The following is a 15,300-nucleotide window of genomic DNA, read 5'->3' on the forward strand; positions in this document are numbered from 1 at the left end:
GACTCCAATGGCAAACCAACGATCGGCAAAACTCTCGGCCATAAAAGAATGAGATGCACCAGAATCAAACAACACATGTGCAATGCATGCGGATATAGGAAGTATACCTCAACGACTCCTCCGGATGACTACGGGTCTCTGAGCCGCATAAAACCTAGCTCGATCCGGCTGGGAGGTGCTCGTCCCTTCGAGCATGCCGCTCGCTGGTCGCCGAGGCGGTCGAAACCGCTACCTCTGCTGCGCGCCTGAGGCTAGTGCCGATGCTACGCCGAGGTGGCCTCGGTGGTGGGCCGTCACTACCGCGTGGGGGTCTCTCGCTCGCTCGTGGGGTCTCTGCTGTTGCTGTGGTGGTGGGGGCTGCTGTGGACCTCTGTGCTGCTGCTGCTGGGGGCGAGGACACTCCCACATACGGTGTCCTGCCGCACCGCACCTAAAACAAGTGCCGGTGAACTGTCTCGGAGGTGGTACTAGAGGTGCTGCTGGCGCTCGGAAGGCTGGGCGACCTGTGCACCTCTGCTGTGGTCGACCCTGTTGGGTATCACTGGAAGGGGCCTGCCTCTTCCGGTCTCTCCTCTGACCACGATCAGACTGAGAACCGTCCCACTCAACCTCAAAAATCTGGGCTTTCCTTACCACTCTCTCAAAAGTCGGGAGCTCATGCCTAATAACACAGCCTCGAAGACCGTAACGCAAGCCGCCTTCAAATCGGCATGCTCTCCACTCCTCATCATCCACTAAGTATGGTGCAAATCTGGACAGTGCTACAAAACGAGCGGCATACTGAGCCACTGTTATATCGCCCTGCACAAAGGCTCGTTCCTCATCAAACTCCAACGCTCGCTGTCGTCGAATGTGATCAGAAAAATACTGTTGGTCAAACCGATCTACAAAATCCTCCCAAGTCCATACAAAATCAGCGCTTGCTGCTCGGGAGACTGACACCCACCAGTGCTCAGCCTCATCATGGAGGAGAAATACGGCTAATCGGACTCGCCGCTCAGTCGTGTATCCTATCGTCTCAAATATCTTCTCCACATCGGCGTGCCATCTCTCAGCTACCGCCGGGTCTGGCTCACCCTAAAAATGCGGGGGATCGAGCCGTCGGAACTCTCGAAGGAGGGTACTCGCGCGCTCCTGCTTTGCCTGCGCTGGTAAAACGACAGGGTGTCTGCCCTGCCCCTGAAGTGTGGCCGTCACAGCCTGCAGCATCTGCTCTAACTGGGAAGCACTCACGGATACCGTCGGATCCGTACCGGTCTCTGGTGGAGGAGCAGCATCTATAAGGTGAGCAGTAGGAATCTCTGGTGGTGGAGCAGGGATCGTAGGTGGTAGGGTGGGAGCCGTAGGTGGTGGAGTTGGAATCTCAGGTGGTGGTGTGGGAGTCAATCGGGTTACTCTCCTGCGCGGTATGTCCTACAGGAAAGAGCGAACGTACCTATCAACTTAAAGGCTCGCGAGGCACGCACGTTAAGGGTCTGTAATAAAAGATCGCTAGGCTATCCGAACTTAGGACTTAAATCATTTATAGCAGACATGTAATGTTGTTCTTGGTTATTCCTGAGTTATGCTCTGATACCAACTTCTGTCATGCCCTAAACTCGAAAATCGGGCTCATAAAATTTTTGATCACCGAATTCAGCGCCGATAGCCTCCATAGAACCCCATTCTCGGCTCTCAGTGCCCATTTGCCACGTTCCGATCCTGGGATGCTACGAGGAGGATTTTTAACATCAATTTGATTCGTAATAAGCATAACCAAAGGCATAACCCACAATAACAACCAACAATTCCATCACATTTCCACTATGATCAAAAACTTTACAAGTACAATGAGCATAAAGGGAAATACAATGAAGATGAATAAAAATTCCAAAATGATCTACCACGCGCCCAAGCCTCAGCAATCCAACGTCAACTGCACCCAACGGTCGTGCATAAGCTTATAGAAAGCTTAGAGGGTGGTGAAAGTGTATGCTTAAGGTGGTAATGCAGTTATGCAGTATCAGAGTAATGCGGAACATGCTGATGAATGCCAAGAATACCATTAGCCGTACCAAGGCCATGCGGTGCAAAGAATGATGTCGGCCATACCAAGGCCATGCAATGCGAAATGCAACTCAAGCATACAAATCCTCATCTAAGTCCACATATCAATACAGCTCAAAATCTGAAATATCACCGGGGTCTAGTACACTCCAAGCCAGATTGTCGCCCCATCGCGCGCAATAAGGTGAGTGGAAAAGACCTCACTATCCGCCTGCCAATATCGGGCTCGGCTCGTCAATAGCGGACCCATTCCTCGAGCTGGTCAGACTCAGCCTAGCATTGCCCCCTACTCTTGGGCGGGTAAGGCCGCACCCCCTTCCAACCACACCACAGGAAAGCAATGATGATTGGATATCCACCATTAAAATTCTCCTAAGGTCAACAGTACTGTTTATTTGACATCCAATCTGTTGATTAGTTCATACAGGCCAGATGAAGGTAAAAAAGCAAAGATAATCTTTGTTCCAAAACTTTTATGGCCCCAAAAGGTTTTTAATGGTGGACTTGAATTTTATTCAATTTCCATCGGTTTTTATAGTGTGGCCCACTTGAGTATTATATATACCTTATTTTTGGGCGCATGCTCAAGAATGATCTGAAAAAGTTGATGGACAGTGTGGATCAAACACATAAATTACGGTAGGGCATAAATAAATTTCACATGTTAAAAGATAGTTTTCTAAGAGGAAAAAATATCCGTAGTAGTAAGGGTAATTCTGGAATAAAAAATTTCTTTTGATAGAAAATTTTATGGAGCGCATTCAACGTTCACTGTTAAACCAGACTCTCATCGTCGAAAGAATTCAGCGAAATATCACGAAAAATCACTTAGTGCTTTCCGATTTTAGTGTTAACAAACAACTCTTAATACGAGGCATTTTCTCAATTCCGTGTTAAGTGTTAATTTTAAGAGTTAACAAGCAGGCCGTTAGATTGTTGGTAAATGGGTGTGGTTATAGGTTAGGGTATTTTTTTTTTAGCCAATTAATAAATGGGTTGGATGTGAATATACCTTGTCCATGCCTGAACAAGGCCCATAAAAAACTCACATATTAAGGTGAGCCTTTAGTTGTGGTAGGGAGACCCAAATCTTCTCCTCGTTTTTATGTTTTTCTAACTTTTCTCTTTATTTTCACAGGGCGCACTCAGGGCTCTTTGTCAGTATCTAATTCGCACCCCCTAATGTATGTTTTAGTTAATTTTTGTAGTCAATCTAGTGGGCCCATAAAAACCCTGCCTTACAAAAGGGGTCCCACTAGATGATGATAATCTTATCGTCAATGGATTTCCATGGAAGCTCATTGGTTAAAAGATGCTCACGTTTTTATTTCATGAAAGAGATGGCTACTTATTTAAATGCGGTCCTGATCTATTGTCATTGGCCACCTCACAGGCAGCTAGGTATATTTATTGATGCAGTTAATACGGTGGGCTGATCTATTGCCATTGAAGGGTTCTCATTGGATGATGTAGCCTTGTGGTCAATGGACTTTATGGAAGTCTTGTTAGATAGCTACAATTCCACGTCTAGTATACGTTTTCTCTGCACTAGCAAATTCTACAAAGTCCCAATGAATGAGTGGCTACAATTCCCCAGCTATGATCTGTCCATAGCAGCAAAGAACTTGGGTCTTTCAATGCCTAAATAAAGCCATTTAAGAAAAAGTAAGTTTTCAAGTACTGAGCTAACTAAATTTTTTTATTTTTTTATTATTATTTTATTTTTTTAGCCTAGTATGTAATATTTATCAAATAGTGGCGTCAACCTACTTGGAGGGCATATTACACACCAAATAATAGATTATTAGTTTCAAAACTGAAAAACTTAATTTCATGATACATTTAAATTAAGAATCATTTTGTAACTTACAAGAGACAACATCATGCACTGGAACACGCAACCCCGATTTTCCTCGGACTAGGTGGGTAAACATAACTATACTATACCATTCTCATATATACTCAAAATTCCTCCTCTTTTTCCAATGTGGGGTTATTCCCAAAACATTAAAAAATGAGTTTTTGCAAACCACACACACACACACACACACACACACATATATATATATATCAGGTGGGGCACACCAAAGAAAAACAATATCCATCTATTGATAAATAGAAAAATATAAGTATGGTCCACACAATGATCACATGGGGCTGATTTATGTAGAAAGAAATCCTCGAGTTGGTTCAATTTATTGGATGGATTAGATGTTTCACCCACATGAAAGGATGGAAGTCATTCAGTGGGTGAAGTGTGAGTTGTGATCCAACTAGTTGGACTTGAGAAGGGGACACTTTGATTTCCGCGCATGCAATTTTAAGTAATTTCTAATAGTCTTGTTTGACCAATCACACTCTTTTCTTAAGTAGATATCAAAATTTGTGATTGTTTTGCATTATTTTCAAAATAGTAGAGACGTGTCCTTCTTATATGTGCTGCTATTTACATCTATCTAGACCATCTAAAATGTGGGTTTCATTATGGATGGGTTGTGTTTTCTAAGATAACACTGATCATCTGGACCACCATGCCAGGTGGAATCTCCATTTTCTTTTAATGATGGAAAACTAACATCATGATTCAAAACAATAAACCCTTTCTTTTTCTTCTTTTTTTTTCCTGTACTTTTTTATTTTCCACGGTCACCTCTCAAAATAAAACATACAACGATCAGAACCGTCCATGTTTTGGACTCCTTGCTGTAACAGCCACCACAAGAAAGTTCTGCTGCCCAAGTGATTGTTACATTGACTCGTTGAAGATGAATTTAGTCATCATTAAACCTTGATTGTGGAAAGTAGCTCATTTGCAGAAGTAAGAGAATATAAATGGTTAAATTGTTGCACCATCTCAGTATGTGGGCCGAAGTGGGTAGCGACACAAGGTTTTAGTTCCATAATAAACCTGCAATCACACAGTCCTATATGAAATAGAGATGAGAGATCTAAGCTTTTTATATGGTTTGAAATAAAACTTAGATCCCATTCTTCAATAGTTAGGTAGTTCCCCTTGTATTTATTAGGTCTACCACAGCATAGAAAATAAACTTCCACCGATTTCCATAACCTATGGCATGCAATTGGACGATTTTTAGGTGAAAAAATCTGAGAGTTATATCCCGCCATATGGAAATATCAAATCCCATTGAGTGTTCCACATTGACACGTGCACGTAGAATAAGCAATGGGCTCATATTGAGTTCTCATTGGTAGGGCTATCGATGGGCCAAGCTTAGGCCAGACAAAATCAAATTTTTGAATAAACCCACCCCACATTATAAAATATGGGCTGAACCCAACCCCGAGACTGATTCACAACCCTACTCATTGGGTGGTAGAATATAACACATACCACGTACAATATGATACGTTTGGCTCTAACCTTTGAATAGGGGTCACATTCCAATAATCCGAAATAACCGTTTAAAGGGCAAGTTGAAGATCCAAAACGACAAGGTTGGACAAAAAAAAGACTCCATAACCAATGGTGATGGATGGTCCTTCATGGAGAGATGGGAATTCATGTAGCCAATCCCAACTAACTGGGATAAAGCTTGGATGATGATAATCTATTATATTAATTATGGGTGAAAATGGACTGACCAATCTGACAAAGTCTAGGAGGTTCGAACAGAGCTCAGCCCTAGATGCCCGAGCTCCGTCTCTATCTTTATACCACAACTCGAGCAAGAGCTACAGCCATCGACCTCGGCCTAGAATGACATTGGACATTGGTCCGATTTGCCCAGCAATAAAGGCACATCCTACCTTAAGGTTGGCCTTGGCCCGTCTGACCTCAAGAATGACCTTAGCCTTCAACTTCGACCTAATCGGATACTAACCACCAAGAGATCTACTAAGAGGATCTCCCTCGGATCTTCACCAAGAATATCAGGAAGACAGCCACGACACTCCCAAAGTTAGAATCCCTCTGTGATATGCTACTGGATAGCAAATTCACTGTCATGCACATCACCACCACCAAAGCCAGTATAAATAAGATCTCCTTTACAACAAAAGGTGAACACAAATCACATCTTAAACCTTACATTCTACTAGACCTATATCTCTGTCCTAACTTTGGCATCGAAGGGTCCCCTCGACCAGAGTCTCCATCTTTATCTTCTCTTGCAGGTATCAAGTGGTATAAGGAAGATGTCCAAATTTTTGCATCAATGGTTGGCACCGTCTATGGGAACAACATCAAAGTCGTTTCCATCCTCCATTTACGAGCAATCCTACCATGGTGAAAGGTGGGAAGAGGGCCTTGGCCACCATCGCAGCAAGCTGCTCTCGTACCCGGCCGAGCAAGCTACGGATTACGAAGGCTGCACTCACAACTACAAGCTAACTCCTCACTGCCGGCTTTACGCGCGGTCCGGCACCGGAGGTCAACTTGTCTCCCTAGAACAACAAGTTGTAACACTAACTAATAACATCAATCTGGAGAGACAAAACCCACCTCCCGACCAAGGGATACCAACACAGCACCACCGAGGTCTCAACACCATCTCAAGTCTTGCACAACTCCCGAAGAAACAACCAGCCACCCGAATCGTAGGCCAAGCGCTTTCCCATGCTTCGGGAATAGCCACACACGCAGACTACGGCATGCACCACACGCTAGGGAGGAAGAGACGTAAAAGGACCCACGAAGGCCGTGGCCAAGAACAAGGACCCTTAAGGAGGCGAGACCTCGGGGAGATTTGAAGGTAGATCGACGACGAGACAAGTCTACCATGCCTAAGTACCAATTTCGGTGGAGGTCATGCTAGAAGAAACTAAACCATCATTCACCAAGGACACGATGGCAATGTCGCTCCCACCAAGGTTCGGATGCTGCAGATGACCCCCTACTCTGGAACCGCTAATCTGCCAACAGAGCACATGGAGTCCTTCTGGACTTACATGGAGTTACATGACGCTTCAAATGCTATTATGTGCCAAACATTCTCCCTAACCTTATCGGGAGTAGCTCGGAAGTGGTACAAGAACCTGAAGCCGAAGGGCTCAACAAAGCCTTTGCCACCTAGTTTATTGGAGGCAAAGATATTTGCAAGCCAGCGACCCACCTTCTTACACAATTACTTGATGAGGTAGCCTTCATGGCCATGATGGATGGCTTAAACAAGGGAGGTTCCTCTTCTTGCTCGGAAAGAATCCCCCCAAAACCCTGGGCAACCTTATGTACCGAGCTCAGAAGTACACAAACGTTGAGGAATTGTTTAATAGAGCACAAAAGTACTCTAGTGCAGAAGAACTATTCAGCTCGTGAAATGCCACTCGGAGCGTGGGGAGCTTGACCAAGGACCGAAAATGTAGAGAAGAACAACCTCCCTTAGTTAACAGTAAGAAGAGGAGGGAAGACACCTCAAACAGAGGTCAGCGCCTGAACAGGCGACCAGAAAGCATATTTCGTTCCTGTACTCCCCTGAACGCCACTCCCGAGCAAGTCCTTATGGAAGTGCACGACAAGGAGATCTTGAAATGGCCGAGTAGGATGAAGGCCGATTCTAATAAGTGCAACAAACAGTAGTACTGTCACTTCCATCGCGACCACAACTATACTACCTCTGACGATTTTGATCTCAAGGAAGAGATCGATTCACTTATCCACTATGGACACTTACGGGAGTATATCTACAAGAGAAGGGGTGAATTACTAGACCAGAGGAACGAGTAACAGAATAACATAAATAACAACGAAGCGATGGCCGAGTTCCACACTATATTTCGAGGACCTGATGGAGGCGGGGATTCATCAACCATAATAACCCGAAACACCACATCCACCTCACTTGCAGACCTCTGAAAGAGAAAAAGATGATCCCCTATGAATTAACGTTCACCGAAGAGGATGATTGTGAAGTTCACCATCCCCATGATGTGGCCTTAATTGAAGCCAACCATAGGGTGTTTTGAATTTTGGTAGACACCAGCAACTTGGCAGACATCCTCTTTGCTCTCACCTGCGACAAGATGGGGATTGGAAGATCCCGACTCCGACCTATCCGAACCCTTTTGCACGAATTCGCAGGAGAAAAAGTCACTTTTAAAGGATCCATATAGCTTTTGGTCATTGCGGGAGAAGGATAAAATTAGACTACAACGATGATTGACTTTTTAGTGGTCGACTATCCCTCTATTTACAATGCGATCTGTGGTTGACCATCCCTTAACTATATGAGAATAGTGGTTTCGACCTACCATCTCATGATGAAGTTTCTAACCGAGCGTGGTGTCAAATAGATTAGGGGAGAACAATGCGAAGCTCGTCAATGTTACTCCACAGCCTTGAGGGCATGAGCGCTACAGCTCACAAAGGCCATTACTTCCCTTGACCCCGAGAAGAGTCACTTGAAAGGGGATCTTCCTAGAAGAACTGATCGTCATCCCCCTTTGAAAGGATGACCCATCCCAAATAGTACAGGTCGGATCACTCCCGCCCTGGGACCGAGGAACAAGATCATCAATATGTTGAAGCGACGTGCCAATGTCTTTGCGTGGTCACACCAGGACACGCTCGACATCAAACCAGAAGTGATGTTCCATATAAATTAGTTTACTATGATGTGTGGGAACCAGTGCAAGTCCCTACTTTGTTACGTTTTAACTTAAGTACTTTGTTCTCTTTATTGATGATTAGTCTAGAATGACATAGTAATATCAAAGAAAACATAGTCTGGAAGTCTTTCATGCATTTCAGAATTTTCATGATAAAATAAAAACTCAATTTGGTGTAAAATTGTGTGTGCTTGTGTTAGATAATGATATATATATATATATATATATATATATATATTGCAGTAATATTAATTAGTTATGAAATTCTCTCAAAACAAAAGGAAGAATCTGGGCCATCCATTTCCCAATTATGCCAGTGGAATAGATGGCTGATGTATCCTGCTGTCGGTGGGTGTCGTTGTTGGCCGGTGTATCAGATTTCCGTGTCAATGGGCCAGTTTGCGGGATCAACATCCATCGAGCTCATTTACTTCTTGGGTCTCAAATTAAAGCCCAAGCCCAAACCGCGTCTCAGGATCTGACCTGCCATTAAGAACAATGCATGGACCCGGGCTCAGGTGGGCCCAAAAGAAAAGACAATAATATATCAAACGGTGCATGTTTACACGACGGGTCAAACATAGATCTGATGTTTGCCAGGTGAGCTACAACCATGTGGGCCGGGTCCATACAGAAAGGCCCAGAAGACCACAAGGCCACCTCTGCCTCTGGTGGGCTTGGCTCGGAAGCTTGCTAGTCAGCCCAGCTCATCAAGACCATAGAAAAGATGTCCCAAGAAGGTTTCAATGGTAGGCGTTTCCACCACTGTTTCCTGTGGTGTGTCCCACTTAAATTTTGGACCTACCACATTTTTTGTGCCCATATACTAAAATGAGTTTGGGAAACCAATGGACAGAGTGGATATAACACAGACATCACGGTGGGCACTACAGATCTTAGGCTCACAAGGATTTTCTGTAGCCCCTCGTTGTGCAGCAATCTAAACCGTCCAAATCACTAACCAAACTATGGATGGGGCATGGCCGAGAAACTCTACTGAAATGATAACATCAACCACCTGATTTTTCCCTTTGAATTTGGATCACTCACCTTTAGTTAGATGTGATGCTAAGTCCAGCCCAATTAAATGGCTGGCCTGAAATAGGGGCCCACTTCCAATCCACGGTCCTCAAGGCCTGTCATAAAGTGGGCTGGACTCAAGCCCAGTTGGCCAGGGACAGCCCAGTCCATTTACCAATCACAGTCAGCCCGTTTATGAAGTGTCAGATGATACCCTCCAGTCATCAGCTAGGCCCAAGTAATTAGACCATGGTTCAAAAATCTCCTGTTGGACAATCTTGACCTTCCAATCAATGGGCCTTGTTGAGCTCTGAATGCTTGGTGCATGAATCTCCTGATCAATGTGATCATCATAATAGGGGTGGAAATTGGCAGGTCAATTGAGGACTTAGACTGGACCTATTTTACTAACTAGGTTTGTATTTTCGCCTAGCTTGGTTAGTGAGATCTAATTTAGCTTCAAACCAAAATATGTGAACCATGTTAAAAACCCTATGCTCAGCTGAACAATTTTGTGAACAATATACATACATACATACATACATACATATATATATATATACACACACAGAGAGAGAGAGAGAGAGAGAGAGAGAGAGAGAGAGAGAGAGAGAGAGAGAGAGAGAGAGGAGGGAGGGAGAGACTGAGAGATACACACGTGTCATATTGGCTTGATTTTTGGGCTTTTGATGTGGCATTTAATGGTTGGAGTGGATTTCACATGATCATCATAGTGGGCCGTATAAAAATCATGTGTGGACGTTCCTCTCCAAATTATTTCCCTAACTTGATTTTTGGCTCTTCGACCATCAATGGATTACACATGTAGTAATTGAAGTGGATTACACGTGCATATCTCGACCCCATAAAAAATCAAGGGTAGGTTTCCATCCTGCATTCGTAAGTTCATCCATAAGTTCTGTAAAAAGTGATGTGTTCCCAAGAGAAGTAGCCCTTTAGTTTAATTGGTTGGGCTATAGGCTAAAGTCCACCGTATGATAACTTTTAAAGTATTAAGTGTGTATAAAATCTAATCCTTCCAATAGTTTAACCCCAACATGAGAATCATTCATTACAATTATTATTAGTATTCACTCATCAAGTGGTCCACACCATATAAAACAACAAGCATAAGTTGGTAAATGATGACACATGAAAGGTATGATGTTACTAGTGGTTGGACCTTAATATAATCTCCCACACGTAAAGGAGAGAGAGAGAGAGAGAGAGAGAGAGTTGGGAGAGTGGTGTGTCCCACCACTCATAATCATGATGATGACAATGAAAAAGATGATGATGATGATGATGTGGTGGGACGCACCACTCTCCCAACTATTCTTTCACCACCACCACCACCACCTCTCTCTCTCTCTCTCTCTCTCTCTCTCTCTCTCTCTCTCTCTCTCTCTCTCTCTCCTTCTTCTTCTTCTTCTTCTTCTTCTTCTTCTTTATTGCTTCCTTCTTCCACTTTCTTCAAAGGATTAGTCATGTCTCCCCCTCTCTCTTTTATATTATACAGTAGGTACCACTTTTTGTTAATGCAAGGAAGTTTATGTTTTATATCTCATGTTCTTTCCTCCCCTAGAAATATCAAAATGTTTGGTATAGTCCCCACATTTGATATGATATTGGCCTTTACCACAAGGGCGATGATGATGATGACAATAAAATCCTCCCTTGTATTAACATAAAGTAGGATCTACTCTATAATATAAAAGAGTGAAGGGGTGGAGGCCTGAGGGAGGGTGATGATGAAGACGAAAATAAAATCCTCCCTTGCTTTGACATAAAGTGGGACCCACCGGATGATATAAAAGAATGAAGGGTGGAGGTGTGAGTGCTATCCCACCCCCACACCTGAAGTGGGGGTATTATTATTATTTACTTTGCTTATGAAAACACTATGTGCATATTTTATTTTATATTTTTTTCCTTCTCTCGAGAAATATCAAAATGTTTGCCATGGGCTCCACATTTGATATGACATGTGGCCCCAATTGAAACTAAACAAGTAAGGTCTGACGATTTTCCAAGCTCTATAATGTATACCATTGGTTCGATGATTATACATGTGGCACCTATGCTATATGGATATAATTTTTCTGTTGGATAATCGCTCTGTCTGAATGGGTATAGAAATAACTGCCATAAGACAAAGATTCATGTCCTTTCATGGAAGGCAATTATTTGCTGTGAATGGGTATAGATTTCTTGAAGAGGCATTTTAGCACCTCTTGAGGAAGAAATCCATAACCTTTCAATTAATATAAATCTTGGATACTATAATCCAGAAGATAATACTCTTAATCCTTGAGATTATATCATCTTCTGTGCAATTACTCTCGATCTGATCTCTTGCTGAATTTTTTCTGAACGTCTTAAGGCATATCGGTGTCAAAACTAGAGATCTGTTCAACACTTAAATGTGCAAATTTTCGTGTTGAAAATCGAATTGAGAGTTCATTGTATCCTAAAGACAATTTGTAGATTTCCTTCGTTTGCACTTGCTAGAAATTCAAAAAACAAGGGCAACAAATCTGTCTTGAGAAATTGATTGTTCAAGTCAAGCCTTAAACCCAATAGATCTGATCGTTTCATTATCGTTTTCTTCTATCCCCCGTTGTGTACAAGAAACTCTTATATTTCTAACATATATCACGTGGCAACCCGTGGTGGGGCCCAACTGTTTAGAGGGCCGATCTGTCCCCTCTCAACTTTTCAAAAATTCACAAAATAAAATACAAATACAATAACATAAAAATAAAATTAAGAGAGAGATAAGAGAGTTCGACGGTCTACGCTCCACTTTTTGAATCATTGCACCAATATAAAGTCTAATGAAACTAAGGCCCCGTTTGTTAAATCAAGTCTAAAGCTGAATTTGAAATCTTTAGCCTTAATATAAAATTTAAAAGCCTGGATTTGAAATCTGAAGCCTGAATATGAAATTTGAAGTCAAAAACTTATTTGGTAATTATCGTGGAAGTCTGAAAATTAAGTATTAAATTTGAGACAATATGTTTGTTAACAAACATATGAATTGTCTCAAATATGCATTTTGCCCTATATCTCCTGCTCGAAAATGTTTTATATTATAAAGAAATTATTTTTTATTAAATAAAAATAAAATTATTTTATTTAATTCAAATAAACTATAGTAATTAAGAGGAAATTGAAATATCATTATTTATAAAAAAATAAAAAAACAAATAAAAACAAATAAATTTTTACGAGGAGTATTCAAAACTCATTTTAAGACATTCGACCCTAACGAGGAGTATCCAAAATTCAAGTAGGCCATACAAGATAAAACAATGAGAAAGGAATGCCTACCTTTTAGAACCTTTCTATATGAGATGAAGTGAAAACATCGTGAACTTAAACTGCTACAAAACTTTTGTGGCCATATAAATGTTTCAATGGTGGTCACAAAATCTCCATTGTTTCCTATTGTGTGGCCCATTTAAGTTTTGGATACATCTTATTTTTTGTTGCATGTGCTAAAATAAGCTCCAAAAATGGATGGATGGACTGATTTTCTCACAAACATCGCAGTAGGCCCTACATAGAATCTTTTGCAGGTAGCTCCGGCAGTAGTCTTTCACAAGAGGAGGCAGATTAGATACTGACAGGTTGAGTAGGTGACTGGCTACTGAAGTGACATCACCAAGTTCCTTGGGACCCACCATGATGTGTGTTGTATCCACACCATCCATAAATTTGGAGATATCATTTTAAGGCATGAGGCAAAGAATGAGTTAGATTCATATCTGGAGTGGACCCCACCACATAAAACAGTGGGAAGAGTGACGCCTACCGTTGAAACCTTCCTAAGGTCTACTATGATGTTTATCTGAGATCTAACGTGTTCATAAGTTAAGACAGATATGAAAGAAGGTAAAAAACAAATTTCAACTTGATCTAAAACTTTCGTGGCCCTTAGAAATTTTTTAAGGGTGGACGGCACTCACTCCACTGTTTTTTGATGTGTGGTCCACTCGAGCTTTGGATCTGACTCGTTATTTGGCTCATCCCCTATATTTATATCACCAAATGGATGGACGGTGTGGATACAACACATACATCATGGTTGGTCCCACATAACATAACATGGTGACACCACTTCAGTAGCCATTCTCGCTAACCAACCTGTCAGTAGCTAATCTGCGTCCTCTGAGGGAAATCCGGAAACGGATTGGCTACTCTCTTGACACCTGCCAATGGCTTGTGGTCGGTGCTCTGTGGGGCCCACCATGATGTATGTGTTTCATCCATTCCATCCATCTATTTTTACAGATCATTTTACTATACGAGACCAAAACTGAGGTATATCCCAATCTCAATTGGACCATATTACAAGAAACAGTGTTGAATGAGCGTCGACCATTAAAAACATTTTAGGGGCCATAAAAGTTTTGGATCAAGCTAATTTTTGTTTTTTCCCTTCATCTGGGCCTATATGACCTAATCAATAGATTGGATGTCAAATAAACAGTATAGTGGGCCTTAGGAGGATTTTAATGGTGGATATCCAATCGCTATTGTTTTCATGTGGTGTGCACCTGAGATTTATATACCTCTCATTTTTGGGATCAAGCCCTAAAATGATATTTAAAAATGGATGAACGGAATGGATGAAACACATACATTATGGTGGGGCCCACATAGCACCGACCACCAGCCCCGGCTGGTGTCAGGGGGAGTAGCCAATCTGTTTCCAGAAATCCGCGTCCGATCTGGACGGGAGCGGATTGGTTGGTGTGCCACACACCTGTGTGGGTCACGTAATGAAGTATGTGTTATATCCAAACCTTCCATTCATTTTTCGTGCTCGTCTTAAGGCTTGAGTAGAAAAATAGGACATATCTAAAGATCAAGTGTACCACGCTGCAAAAAGTAGTGGGGGATTGAACGCCTACCATTGAAATCCTTTTTTGGGTCACAGAAGTTTCGTATCAATATGAAATTTGTTTTCCTCTTCATCCAAGTATTTGTGACCTTATGAATAGATTGGAAGAAAAAGAAAACATTATGGTGGGCCCTATGAATATTTTAACTGTGAAAATCATTATCCCGCTGCTATTTTTGGTGTGGTCCATTTGAGCTTTGGATATGATTCATTTTTTGGCTACTGCTGTAAAATGATCTCAAAAAATGGATGAACAATGTGGATATAATAAATACATCATTGTGGGCCCATGTAAATTTGATATCCTTTGAACCGTTCACACAACTCGAAGCTCTAGGCGCTCGTATTCCCACGACGCGTACGTACCGCTCGTCTTTCCATGACACGTATCTACTCCCCTGCCATCAACCCTGTGGCTTGTGGTCGGTGCTCTGTGGGCTCCATTATGATGTACGTTTTTAGTCCATCCTGTTCATCCATTTTTACCGATCATTTTAAGGCTTCACAGAAAAAAAAAAAAAAGAAAAAGAGAGGGATATAAATCTCGGGTGGACCATCGATGTAGAACGTATCACGAATCGTTCCCGGCATGGTTGAGCTAAAAGAAGATAGACGGTGAATTAACCATAACTTTTGATCCGGGTATCGTTATGGGGCGTATAACCTATCAATCTTTACTTAAACGGGCCATTCGAGGTGAACCGACCCACAAAATAGGTCGCATCTGTCCGTTTCGTCAGAAAACATGTGCTTTCAGC

The sequence above is a fragment of the Magnolia sinica genome, chromosome 4 (assembly GCF_029962835.1).
Source record: "Magnolia sinica isolate HGM2019 chromosome 4, MsV1, whole genome shotgun sequence".
Classification (NCBI taxonomy): Eukaryota; Viridiplantae; Streptophyta; class Magnoliopsida; order Magnoliales; family Magnoliaceae; genus Magnolia; species Magnolia sinica.